Raw genomic sequence first — 12,579 nt, forward strand, 5'->3', positions numbered from 1 at the left:
CTGGGTTGCTTAGTCTGAATACTTGCCTCACAAATAACTTGCAAAGCAATTTTAGGATGCACAGGCTGAAGACTTTTTTTATACACTATAAACATCTCTTTATATATGAATGCATCAATAAAATATGCCCCAAAAGCTTTTTTGGAGAGCTGTAAACTAAAGATTTGCCCCCGAGCTGAGACCCTGGAATGAATGTTTTTTATGGCTAAGGTGTAAGTAGTGTACCTTAATTATAACAGCAGGAGTAGTGCTACTCTCATGAATTCAGCAAACACTTTTCTAGGAAAAGCATTTACAGGTTCGGAAAAAACAGACCCATGTTAAAAGGGACATAGTCTCACTGAAATATGATGCTAACAGGATTTTCAGCACAAATTAGGGTTGCTCCTAAAACAAGGAACAATGAGAAACATATTTGCAAGCATAAAAGGAATTTTGTATTGCATCTGCAGCTTTGTTTGCAGTTACAATACAAGAGTCATTCATCCCATTATAAAGGAGTTTGTGAGCTCTGTTAGTTCGTTATTGGTGTTATGAGACAAACATTGCTTCTAATATCCCATATTGTATTTGAAGTCTCTCATAAAATATCTGAATTTCCTACAACTCAAGCTGCTATTTAAATATTTGCAGCCATATACAGAAAGGACTCGGATGATGACAGACTAGCACATAGTGGATGTTTTCAAGAATTGTCTCTAGACTAGTTGGAAATTATTGCAACGAAGAGAAATGGTGGTCATTGCCATAGCCTCTTCTGTGTTATTATTATTTCTAAGAGGCTGAATCCTAAGAGGAGCCAAAATTCTCTGTGTTGGGGGGCCTTTTAGTATTTTGCATTTACTAGTCATAAAATCAGATTCAGACCAAAATTCTTCATTCTTTGCTAGTACTCGCAACTTTGGACAAAGAAATATTTTCAAAGTAGTGATTTTTTAAAAAGGAATGGTAATAGTTAGGAAGATCTAGATTCCAGTGTCAGTATTATCCCTTGAACAAATTACTTATCATCTCTGAAAATGTATTGCTATTTATTAAGTGGGAGTAAGTTTTCATGCCTAATTTACAAAATGGTTAAAATGACCAGATAAATAGTGTATATGTGTTTGTGTATGATATATATATATATATATATATATAATATTTATAATTTTGTATATAGCACAGTGTAAAAGACATGCATTATTATTAGTCAGTTGAACTTAGAAATATAAAATAGACAGCATGTCAATTAATATTGGTTCCTTAAGCATATTTTTTAATATGTGTTCAGAGGAGAACCATAATAACAACAGCATCTACTTTCAGGTCAATGGCCAAAGCTGTAAGATAACAAGTCCAATAATCACTAGGAAGCAAACCAAAGATGAAAGTTCAGTTTTTTTGTTTGTTTGTTTGTTTGTTTGTTTTACAGCATACCTCGAGGAAACTGAAACTCTAAGTGTTCTGTGAATTCTGTATGGTCACATCTGAGTCTCTGTAAGCCAAGTCTAGGATCTTTCAAAAATACATACGTAGGGGCAGCTGGGTAGCTCAGAGGATTGAGGGCCAGGCCTAGAGACAGGGGGTCCTGGGTTCAAATCTGACCTCAGACAGTTCCCAGCTGTGTGACCCTGGGAGAGTCACTTGACCCCCATTGCCCACCGTTACCACTCTTCTGCCTTGGAGCCAATACACAGTACTGACTCCAAGACAGAAGGTAAGGGTTAAAAAAAATACATACGAATAGCAAAACTGAAAGTGGCCAAACTTAACCTCAATCTTGTGGTCAAAGTAAAAGAATTTTTTTTTCTGTTTTGTTTCTAAAGTTATTTGAAAGTCTTTTGATATGAGAAAATCCTGGGAACATAATTCATTATTGTTTTGAGGCAAATAGAGCTTAGTGTCTTTTTGCTCTACATATATTAAAATAATCATATCATATCACTCTCTGCTTCAGAAGATTTTAATGAAAATTGAGAGGGGAAATGACAATGAATGCTTAAAAATTATTTTTATCTGAATGAAGTAGCATGTTCACAATAAAGGGCTAATATTCAATATGTGAGAGAAACAAAAGTCAACAGATACAACTGTGAATTGATACAGCCATTTTGCAGAGCAATATGGGATCGGGTTTGAAGGGCCTCAAAACTATGCATATCTTTTGTAATATCACTTCTTGGTCTATATCCCAAACAGATCAGATATAAGGGAAAAGGGCCAACTTGTGCCAAAATATTTATTGCAGAAGTTTTTTTATAGTGGCAAGGAATTAGAAACTGAAGAGTTGTCCATCACTTGGGAAATGGATGAACAAGTTGTGGTTGTAATGGTTGAAATAGAATACTATTGCTCCATAACAAATGAACAGCATTAATGCATTGCTGGTGGAGTTGTGGATTGATCCAACCATTCTGGATGGCAATTTGGAATTATGCCCAAAGGACTTTAAAAGACTGCCTGGTTTTTGATCCAGCCATAACACCGCTGGGTTTTTAACCCAAAGAGATAATAAGGAAAAAGATTTGTACAAAAAATATTTATAACCATGCTCTTTGTGGGGACAAAAAACTGGAAAGTGAGGATATGCTCTTCAATTGGGGCTGAACAAATTGTGGTATCTGTTGATGATGGAATACTATTGCACTCAAAGGAAAAACAAACTGGAGGAATTCCATGTAAACTGGAACAACCTCCAGGAATTGATGCAGAGTGAAATGAGCAGAACCAGAAGAACACTGTACACAGAGGCTGATACACTGTGGTAAAATCGAATGTAATGAACTTCTGTACTAGCAGCAATGCAATGATCCAAGACATTTCTTAGAGACTTATGAGAAAGATGCTATTCACATCCAGAGAAAGAACTGTGGGAGTAGAAAAACAGAAGAAAAACAACTGCCTGAACATATGGGTCAATGGGGACATGATTAGGGACATAGACTCTAAATGATCACCCTAGTGCAAATATTAATAATATGGAAACAGCTCTTGATCAATGACACATGTAAAACACAGTGGAATTGGCTGTGGAGGGGGGGTGAGAAGAGGAGGGAAAGAACATTATTCATGGAAATTATGGAAAAATATTCTAAATTAATTAATTTAAAAAATAAACATTAAAAAAAATGATAAACAGGAGGAGTTCAGAAAACCCTGGAAAGACTTATATGAACTGATGCAAAGCAAAGTGAATAGAACCAGAAGAACAATGTATACAGGGACAGAAATAGTATATGATGATCAACTATGAGGGACTAAATCATTATCAGCAAAACAAATTTCCAAGATAACCATAAGGAACTCATGAAGAAAAATGCTATCTATAGTCAAAGAAAGAAACTACTGGAGCCCAATTGAAGATCAAAGCATGCCATCTTCCACTTTATTTTCTTCATGAGTTTTTTATTGTATGTGATATGTGTCTTCTATCATTCTATGAGCAATATGAAAATATCCATTGGATGAAAACACTGGTATGGATGGGAGAAGGGAGGGAAGCAGAAAATCTGAATCCTAAAATGTCAGAAGACAGTTGTCAAAAATTGTTTTTAGAGGGCAGCTGGGTAGCTCAGTGGATTGAGAACCAGGTGTGATATTGGAAATATCCTTGAGCTTAGTGTTGAGATCCCTGATCTAAACTTCCTGTGGACATTTAGATCTCTTACAAACTTCATTTCCTATGATTCAATGAGTAAGCAAAGTAAACGGAAGCTTAAATAGGGAGATTGGGATTGCTACTTCCTTTTTCCAATGAAGCAGCCCGAAGGAAAGCATAGCAGGGCATTTGAATTAGATCTTAACAGGAACGTAGTTTTTTTTTTAAATTATCAATATGGCTGTTAATAAAACCCAAATATCTATCTATCTATCTATCTATCTATCTATCTATCTATCTATCTATCTCCTTATATCAATTTATATATATATATATATATATATATATATATATATATATCTCCTTATATCAATTTTATTTGTTACACAGGTCTAGAGACAAAAGATCCTGAGTTCAAAACTGGCCTCAGACACTTCCCAGCAGGGTGACCCTGAGCAATTCACTTAAGCCCCATAACCTAACCTTAACACTCTTCTGCCTTGCAACTAATACACAGTATTGATTCTAAAACAGAAGATACGGGTTTAAAATCTACATGTAACTGAAATAAATTTAAAAAATACTTTTTAAAGGAAAAAAAGTCAATAGATACCCTGGAAAAAACAAACTCACTTATCACAGCACTTTCGAAAGGGAAATAGCACCCATGAAGAATATCTCTTCTTATCTCTCAGAGGCCAAATTAATTAAGCATAGATATACTTGTAACATTTGAAAATTTATAATGAAATTGAAAAGGAGTTGCCATCACTGTAGTTTGGAACATCTCAAAATATGAAAGCAAACTATTAATCATGACAGAAAAGCAGCCATAAAAATCAGGCTTCTGGTAAGAAACAACTGTAAATAATATCTTGCAGGAGGAAAAATACTCTCAGGCAGCAGAGTAAAACTTGGAAAGAAAAAAAGAAAAGAAAAGAAAATACAGCACATGGTCATACATTTAAAATGTACCTCATACTCTGGGGTCCACTTGGTAAACTTGCTCCCTATGCTCCTGATGCTCATGAACATGTAGACAATGCAGCAACTTCAAAGGGAATTCCCTGATGGATCATATGAGTATAAGTAAGAGAGAAAGAGAAAGGAGAAAAGGGAGAGAAAGATACATAGCTATACCCTCGATTAGCTCCCAGGACACTAAGTCTTCTTGGTTTTCTTCCTATAGCTCTGAAAATATTCAGATTCCTTTCCTGGCTTCTCTTCTTTTTCTTGACTCCTCATAATTTGCTTTTCCTAAAGTTCAGTTTCACAATGTTTCTCTTTCCTTCCCTCTCTGTTCTTTCTTGCAAAAATTCTCATCCACTTTTTTGGCTTTAGCTAATGGATAGATAAATATATAGGTAGATGGCATGATGGATAAATAGACTGAGGGAGAGACGGACAGATAGAGATAATGATGAACTCTGTCTCTCTATCCAATCCCATATAGTAAGCACTTATTAAGTACCTAAAACATTCTAGGTACTGTGCTAAGCACTGTAGATATAATTAATAAAAAGAACAACAGTCCCTGCTCTCAATCTAAAGGGAAAAATAATGCATAACAGAAGGCAAGAAAGAGAGGTAGAAAGACACATATCCTGCATAAAGATAACTTATTCCAATGGAATTGAAATCAGGCAGAGCAGCAGACACAAAAAGGAATGATCTGAATTGGTTCTTCCCTCTATAAAGGAAGGTACTGGGAGGAATTTGGTACTCTGCCTTTCAAAGAGAGAAGAGAGAAGCTGAAAGAGGTAGAGTCAAAGCTTTAGTATGCAGTACAAAGTTGTGTTTAGAAATTATAAATTGGAATTGAAACCAGCCAGGGCAACAGATGCAAAGTGAGCCACTTTATTAGCAGTCAGTCCCTATTTCAAGCCAAGGCTTCCTAATTTCTAATGACTTGTCAGATATTTCTACCTGGATATATACCTGATGCCTAAAATTCAGAGGACCACAGAATCTTAGTGCTAGAAGTGATCTTAAAGACCATCCCATTGTTCTTTCTCCTTCAGTAACCCCAACCGGTAATTACTCAGCTTTACAAGATCTCTGGTAGGCAGGAGTCCATTATCTTCCCTAAAGTCAGTTACAGAGAAGGATTATTTACTACTGAAGAAAACTGAGCAGGAATGGTCAAATAAGATAGAATTAGATTCAGGCAAGATCAATGTTATAAAAACCAAGAATAGAATCATAATCTAATAGTATATAGTCAACAGCATCTACTGTTTAAAAAAAAATAGGTCAATGAAAACCAAGAGCTAATTGGGGATTTTTGAAAGAACTATTTCACCAGATAGGAATGTCAGAAGCCAGATTATAAAGGATTTGTGAATGATGGGTAGTGGGGAAGTGGAGGCAATGAGTGGAGACTACTCTTTCTAGGAATTTAGAAACAAAATCTTTTCTAATCTTTAGTCACCATATAAATGATAATAGTTGTTGCATTTGCTTTTGTAATCATTATTATTTAAAGGAGTGTAGAATATAGGATGATAGATTCAGAAGATATCAGAGTTATGGGAAGGTTTTTTAAGGACCTCACTTCATCAAGACCTCCTATAATATGTGCCTCTAGTAAATTAAAACTAGCACACGAAGGCCTTCTTTACACATTAAATTTTCCTCTAAAATATGTTCATAGGAGTATAGCCAAAGAAAAGATGTGACTGAGTTTGAGTGGGAAGTTCCAAAGATAAGCCTCACACACTTCACTTCTTTGCTCTGTATGAGCAAATTGGCACTTAATAAATGCTTTGGTTGATGATGCACACAAAATGTGTGCATGGGAGGCTGTCTGCCCGCTGATACATGCAGCCAAGGTGATCCTGTTGCCAGCTGTTCCCTTTAGCCTGAGTGCTGCTTTTGGCTTCCATAACCTTCCTGGAAGCCTGAAAGGGAATCTGAAAGGAAGGCTCACTCTGCACTTGGAAAGACAGGGTGTTGGCATCACCCTAAACACAAAGACAAGAGTCCAAGTGAATCCAAATTAAGTTTTTAAATGAGTTTTTTCCCATCAGAGCCATTCCTGGAGGGAAAAGAACACATGGGTGGAGACAGGAACAGAAAGAAAATACAAGGAAGGAGACCCAAGACCACTGATACAGCATTTGTCATCCTGGGCACATCATAGTATATTTACCTTTTATGCTATCTACCTTCTTCTTATTCTTTCCTTATTCAATCTAATTCCACAATGTGATGATAAATATTTTATAAATATGAAATAGCTCCTTTAACAATCTTTAGGTCTGGTCAGAGATAAAATTCAGACCCCCAAAATCTATATAAGGCTGAAAATAGCATGTGCCACTTAGGTGTTGCAGATAATAAGTCTTATAAAATTTCAGAGGCTGTCCAGATCAATGAGGGCAGACCTGCTCAGAGAAGTCGGAAGGATTTCTTTCACAGAGAATAAGTTGGGCAATAATAGGATTTCTGGAGATCACTTGTATCTGAGGTCATCATGGAAGAAGTCACATTTGAGGAGGGTCTTTAAAGATGAGTAGGGTTGATAAGAAGAGAGGCTAGTCTAGGAGATATTTAAGGAAAGCAGAAAGGGGAAGTAGATTCCAGGAACAGCATGAACAATAATTCAGAGTCAATATTTTATTTGAGTAAGAAGTGGATCAATTAATTATTTGCAGGCTTTGTATGAGGGATTGAATGCATCTGTCTGCTTCCAGCACCTATGAATTCATCATTTTGAGCATTTCTTCACATAATGATGATGAGATGATCACAATGAGAGCATTTATATTGAACTTCAATGATTACAAAGTGTTTTACAAATATTTTATCTAAACAGGTAGGTGCTATCATATCCATTTTATGGATGTGGAAACTGAGGCACATAGAGATTGAGTCACTTTCCTAAAATCACACAGATAGTAAGTGTCTGAAGTGGATTTTGAAATCAGGTGTCTTCTGAGTAGACTAAATCTCTTGGGGAAAAGATAATCCTTAAATTTTCACCTCATTATGGTACGTATTTTCAGCAGAATAAAGTGGTGGGAAAGGCTGAATTTTTTTTCAGGGGAGCTAGGAGACTCAGTGGATGTAGAGCAGACCTGAAGTTGGGAGGACCATGTTCAAATCTAGCCTCAGACACTTCTTAACTGTGGCACTCTGGACAATTCATTTAAATCAGTTTGCCAAGCTCTTGTCCTTTTGCCTTAGAGTTGCTATTAAAATAGAAAGTAAGGAATTTTTGTTTTTGTAGTTCTTGTTATTTTTGTTTTTTTTTTAACCAAAAAAAGGAAAAAGATTGATTTTTCCTAATATGGGTGGACTCATAGTGGGCTCAAAAGACTCACTTTTCTATAATTCCTAAAATTGAGACTGATTAGTGGAAAGAAGAAATTGTAGGGAGGAAGAAGAATAAAAAACACCAGGATAGATGAAATACTGATAATAAGGAAAGATGGTGAGCACTCTAGCAGAGAACAGAGATGCGGGACTAAAGCTGAGATGGATGTATGCTTGGTCCATGGTTGCCAGTGTAAGAAGGATGAGATTTTAGAGGAACCATCTATAAAGTGAAACACAGTCATTTGCATTGATGACTGTCTCCAACTATACTCTGTCTACTAAAACTTTCCCTTATAAATTTTGCAAATTTGTTCATAAAAGACCAACGACGGTGACTGATCCCTGTGAGAAGGAGGAAGGTTGCTTTATTACCAGATTTCTAGACTCAGCAATCTGCCCCATTTATACCCATATATGTTACTAATACATATCTTTTATGTTCAAAATGATTATTTCTAGTATTGGTTGCATTCTAGTGAATTGATCAGAATAGCCTAAGAGAAAGCCAGGAGATAAATTCTGATTTTGTGTTCAGATGTTCTGAAAGAAAATGATACTAAAAAAGGCAAAAGGCTCTACCTGAGGACACATAGATAAATCACTTTAAGCCAGAAATTGTTAAGTGCTCATGGCTATCTAGGCATGGCATTGTGCTAGGTGCTGATGATAAAAAAAAAAGACACAGTAAAAAATCCCTGCCATCAAGAAGCTTACTTTTTATATAAGAATTGGCAGATAGAAAATTTGAAGTATGGCCTTCTTATTCCAGCTCTTGTGATATTTCAAATACATTGATGTGTTTCTATAATTAAATTATCCAAACACTTGTCCACTCTTCTATCGTCTTCATGTCTCATCTTTTTCCTTCTGGTTCCTACTCAGTAGGTGTCCCTGGCCAACAAGAATTTCTCTTGAATCATCCTTTAACATTTAGAAATGCAAACAAAGTTTGTTCCTCAGCTGATTAATAATGATTAAATGTATAATTATCACTTGAAACCCACACTAAGAGCTCTGTCCTACTAGGGGACTGGAAAGACATATTATGGCACTCTATTTCCCCTAAAATATAACTTTTATATCTCAGTATGTTGGCTCCTAATTAATCCTCCTATATGGACAACCATTTTAGGCTGTTCAACATACACTTTTTGCCCAAGGTATTTTGGACCCCATTAATATTTCATTTTATAACAATTTTGTGATGTCTTTTTCATATAATTTTAATTTTAGGAATATATTTCTACCTTTCCCCCTCCATTCTATGCTATTCTTTTTTATAACAAAGAATTATTTTTAAAAGTAAAAGAAAGAGGAAAAGTAGCTGTTTGGCAAAAATGACCAACAAATCAGCTGAGTCTGACAGTACAATATTCCACATTTCTAGTTCCCTACCTATGAAAAGAAGGAAGGGAAGCAGCATTTCATTCCAAAGGGAAATGATGATGTGTCAGAATGTGTATGGAATTAAATTCAGAAATTCTGGATTTACAATCCTAGTTCAACCACTGGCTTTGCAACTTTGAAAAAGTCATTTTAAGCTCTCAGTGCCTCAGTTTCTTCACCAATAAAAGAAAGTTAATGGGATATGTGATCTCTAAGGACTTTTGCCTTGCTGACATTCTATGGAAACACTTATTTTCTGAATCTGACACATTTATCATCATTGTTCTGAGTATAGTTACTTATCATATATAGGTTCACTAGTAGAAGTGATATATTATGATGTCATATGGAATTTATCTACTGCACATATAATGATAAATTGAAAAGACAGCTTGGATGGTGACTAATTCCTCCTGGAATAGTCCTTCCAAGTTCCTGTTGTGATCAATAAGTAAGAAAGGTCATGTGTGATGAGGCTGTTCAGTATAAGAAAAGTAAGATTACTGAATCATGAGGTCTTTCTCATGTTACAGGAAATTTAAAAACTATCTTAATGCTATGAATTTAGTTGCATTTTATTCTTTGCAAATTTCTAAAAGCACTGCATTCCCTTGAGTGGAGGAATTCATCTTTTTGGACTGTGAAAGACATTCTTTCCAAAACCCAAGATACTTGGGATACTTGGAACACTTATGAATTTGGAAGAGTATTTAGAAATGATTGTCTAGTTTTACAGTTTTTTTCTTTTTGTAAATCTGTGGTACTTCTTATTCTTTTTGAAATTTTGAATCTTTGGCTTAGAAAGTAAAGGATAAGTTGTGAGGAAGGAAAATGCTTAAAGAGGGACTGAAGGATGGAGAGTCAAATAAGCACCTCAATAATTCAACTTAGTATTTGTGAACAAGAGGGAAAAGAGAAAATTTTAAAACAAAATGATGCATCAAGGTTGTCTATATTAATCAAATTCATTATACAGGGAAAAAAACATAACTTCAGATTTAGAAGAGGAGTTATTGTGTTGCCCATCTCCCTGAGATCCCTTGGATAGGTCCAATGGTGTTGGTTATTCTATAGTTTTAGAGGAGCAAAGGAATGCTGCAACTTAGATTCTTTTGTACAAACATAGGATAGAGGTATACTTTGAAAAAATACAAAATAAGTATAAGTATACAGATGAAACAGCTTAAAGACAACATTTTTAAAGAACTCAGTGCTCAAAAACACTGAACTGAATGAAATCAGATCCAAATTATTATTGTTTTCATTATAAAACTAACAATAACTTTACTTTTTAACAATATCTTTGTGGCTTTATTCATTACCTGTAAGATAATGATTTTTTAACAATAATAAATCTAACATCATGTAATGAGTTAAGGTTTCCAAAGTGCTTTACATGTATTACTTTATTTGATTTAATGGCAGTAAGTAAAAAGTGTTACAACAGAGATCAAAAAACATGTATGGGTATATTGCTTTGAATTCAAGCATTTATTAAGCATCTATTTCCTATAGATCCATACATGGTGCTAAGTTCTCTATATAACCAAAAAACATATATAAACCTTGTTGTCAAAGAGCTTATAATCTACTGAGAGGACACAACACAAATATACGTCAGAATGGATAAAGCCAGTGCAGAGTAACTTTGAGAATAATGGAAAGCACTAAAAGCTGGAGGGCTCAGGAAGGGTTTTGGGTAGGAGGTGGGGCTTGATTCGAGCCTAGAAATATCCTAAGGATTTCAAGAGATAGAGAGGAGCAGGTTCTTTTGACAAGGTTTTGATATGGTCAGAACAGTGCTTTGGGACTTAGTAATTTGGCATCTTTATGGAAGATGGAGAGGAAAAGGGGGAAAACTGAAGAATTGGAGATTGTGTTAGGATACTGTTGCAGTAATCCAGGGAAGATAGGATGGCAACAGAGACTATAACATTTATTAAGAAACTACTATGTGGCAGGCACTCTTCTAAGTGTTTTACAAATTGTCTCATTTCCCGTTTTTAAACTCTTACTTTCCATCTTACACTCAATACTCTGTACTGATTCTAAGGCAAAAGAGTGGTAAGGGCTAGGCAATGGGGGTTAAGTGACTTACCGAAGTCACACAGCTAAGAAGTGTCTGAGGCCAGATTTTCACCCAGGACCACCCATTTTCAGGTTTGATTCTCTATTCACTGAGCCACCATTTTGGAATATCATCATCATCATCATCATCATCATCATTATCATAATCATTATTATTATTATTATTACTATTACTATTATTATTATCTCCATTTTATAGTTGAGGAAACTGAAGCAAACAGAAGTTAAGTGTCTTGCCTAATATCATGTAGCTAGTGCCTGAGATAGGATTTGAACTCAGATCTTCTTGACTCCATACCCACTCTATCTACTGTGCCATAGCAATGGAAAATGAAAGCAAAGAAAGCTACTTGAATCATTTTTATAAGATCTAAATTAAGAAAGACATAGACATATAAACCTTTCCCCAGTTGATAAATGGTAAATATATGAATAGACAGCTTTGGGGTGAAGAAATAAAAACTGTAACATGACTATATGAAAAATGCTCTAAATTGTTATTGATTAGAGAAATGCAAATCAAAACAACTCTAAGATATCATCTCACATTTATCAGATTAGCAAAAATGATAAAAGGAGAAAACAACAGATATTAGAGAAATGGGAAAAATAGGGACAATAAACATATTGTTGGTAGAACTGTGAACTGATTCAAATAGGAGAGCAATCTGGAATTATACTCAAAGTTTGACTTAGCAATACCACTATTAGGTTTATTTCCTAAGGTGCTCAAGGAAAACAGGAAAAGAAACTATATGTCCAAAATATTTATAACACCTCTTTTTATGATGGCAAAGAACTGGAAACTGAAGGAATAGCCATCCATTGGGGAGTAGCTGAACAGGTTGTGGTATATTATTGTAATGAAATACTGTTGTGCCATAAAAAATGACAAACAAAAGGATCACAAAAAAACCTAGGAAGTTTCATATGAAAGGATTCAAAGTGAAGTGAGCAAAACCAGGGGAATGTTGTGCACAGTAACAACAATAATATATGATGATTATCAACAAGGCAGAGATCTAGGACAACTCCAAGGGACTCATGATGAAAAGGATATCCACCACCATAAAAGGAATAGATTCTGATTGTTGATTGAGACATACCATTCTTCACTTTCTTTCCTCCATGAATTTTTCTCTAGTGTAAGCAATATGCAACTTGTTTCACAACAGCATGCCAAGAGAAATATATATTTTTGATAA

The sequence above is a fragment of the Gracilinanus agilis genome, chromosome 3, assembly GCF_016433145.1.
Source record: "Gracilinanus agilis isolate LMUSP501 chromosome 3, AgileGrace, whole genome shotgun sequence".
Taxonomy (NCBI): domain Eukaryota; kingdom Metazoa; phylum Chordata; class Mammalia; order Didelphimorphia; family Didelphidae; genus Gracilinanus; species Gracilinanus agilis.